The 2,308-nt window shown below is 32.2% G+C and overlaps 1 pseudogene; it reads right to left on the bottom strand.

Moving 5' to 3' along the window:
• Positions 1 to 587: 587 nt before the first annotated feature.
• LOC117287080 lies at positions 588 to 748 on the bottom strand (annotated as a pseudogene).
• Positions 749 to 2,308: the final 1,560 nt, after the last annotated feature.

The following is a 2,308-nucleotide window of genomic DNA, read 5'->3' as shown; positions in this document are numbered from 1 at the left end:
TGCTTAACTATAATACTGTACCACATAAGTGCCACATTATATGACAACTAATAAACTTCATGCTAGAATTCAACATAATTTATAAAAAAGGCATTAGTGCTAGAACTAAGGAATATACAGCATATTCACTAGGGTCAAGGTCACAGTCTCATTTATTCCTAAAGGCGTTAATCATGTCATGTAGTGATTATTAAAGTTCACATTTTACCAATCTTCAAATTAGAGCACATCTGAGTTCTATCAAGTACAATAAGTTACGTGGATAGTAACTTGCTAGAGCGGGTTAGAAATCCAAAAATCAGACTCTAGAGCTTAAGCTTTTGATATGGACATATTCTTTCAAATTTTCCAAAATAATCAATGTTACTTAGAAAAATCTGATAGCAAATTATGTATTTCTCATTGTGAAGATTAAAAAGATACATAGAAATATTCTTCTAAAAGACACCATGATAATATTAACTTCCTTGTTTCTTATATGTAAGGTTTCCCCATTGTAACATCAGTTCCTGAGTAACATAGTAACCTCCACTGAAGTTAATATCATGTATTGAATACCAAAAATACATCAAAATCAACTATTTTGAGATAAGGGTGAAGGTTTACATTAAAATGAAATATTAACTTCACCATGTGCCACAAATAAGAGACACATTTCATTGTTAAGCCAATTGAAATATTCTAAATTGGAAGACCACTTAATAATTCACTTCTACACTTGATCTTAGCCAAAAGGCCGAGAAGCAATAGTAGTAATTCAATTCACAATCACTTGGTCACAAGAGCTTATTGAGCTGACTAAAAGTCAACATTCTATTATTGAAATAATTTAAACTCTTTTCCCATAGTATTCATACAAGATAATTCAGTAAATATCAAGAGGTTTGCATTTTTAAGCATACAACAGCAGCATTGCCTTGTGAACAAATGTGTCAGAATCACTTGAACTTTTATATAAAAATCAAACCAGCAACATATTTCAATGTATCTGTCATTTTGTTAAATATGTTCATATGTAATATATATATACATATATATGTATATATGTTCATATGTATATATACATATATATGTATATATATGTAGTTAGCTCTTCTTTATGTTAATGTTTATATCTTAAATATAATATCCACTAAAAACAGAAAATGGCATTGAAAGGTAAGTGAATTGTGCAAGTATAAGAAACAATATGAATGGAATGAAACATTTCACAAAAAAGTTTAAAAAGAAAGTGAAGACAGGGGGAACAAACTCATAACGAGTCATACTAGATGAGAGAGCCTTTCCTTACTTCTTTACATCTTTAATGTAAATATTATTTCCAGGATCAGATAGACTTATTAACTCACACTAATCAAACCATGATATGGCTGTGATATTCACATTTAGCTTCTGTTCTTAGACAAATGGAAGAAATAAGGTCATCTATCACTGGGGATGTAGCTCAATGGTTCCCTGCCTACCTTGCAAGCGTAAGCCCCTGAGTTTGATCCCTGATACTGAAAAAACAAAAGCAAACAGAAAAACAAGTGGAAGACATATAACTAAGAGAGTTAGTGATCTAAATTATTTTATTCTATTTTATCCCATCCCCGCCTCTCCTTACTCTCCCTTCCGTATCTATGCATAAAAGCTTTGTTTCCCTTTTCTTTCTATTTTTCACTTTTTTTTTTGTCTCTTTCTTCCCTTCTCCCTCTCTCCTCCCTTGTTCCCCTCCCCATTCAAACACTTTCTTATTTCCACTTTGGTTTCTCACATCACAGAAGCAATATGGTATTTAAACATGAATTCCAATTTCTTTCATTTAGGAATATTGTCTCAAGGTCCATCCATTTAGCTATAAATGTCTGAAGCTCTTCCTTCTGTTTAGTAGAGTAGTACTCCATTGCATTAAAAAAAATCTTTATCCACTTGGCATTTGGGCTATTTCCAATATTTAGCTATTACAAACTGTGCTGCTATAAGCATGGGTGTGCATATATCATTGTGATGTGATGCTTTTAATTCTTCCAGAAAAATTCCAAAATGAGAGATAGCTGGGTTAAATGAAGACTTTAGTTTTAGTTTGTTTGTTTTTTTCTCATTGAGTATACTGGTACATTTTAGGTACACAGTACAGTTACCTTCAACACTGGAATATTGTACTTTTACATGACAGGTCTTGGTTCTCATTTTTTCCCCTTATCTCTGCCCGCCCTCCCCCCTTCCCTATTTACAAATACTTCATTTCCATTTTTCCATTTTTCTCATTTTTTTTCTTTTCCTTTATTTCCTTTCCCCTACCCATCCCACTTCCCCTGCACCTTTA

Source organism: Fukomys damarensis, unplaced genomic scaffold, assembly GCF_012274545.1.
Source record: "Fukomys damarensis isolate Sample0158 unplaced genomic scaffold, DMR_v1.0_HiC HiC_scaffold_20, whole genome shotgun sequence".
Classification (NCBI taxonomy): Eukaryota; Metazoa; Chordata; class Mammalia; order Rodentia; family Bathyergidae; genus Fukomys; species Fukomys damarensis.
This window is presented reverse-complemented; position numbering and strand designations above follow the sequence as displayed.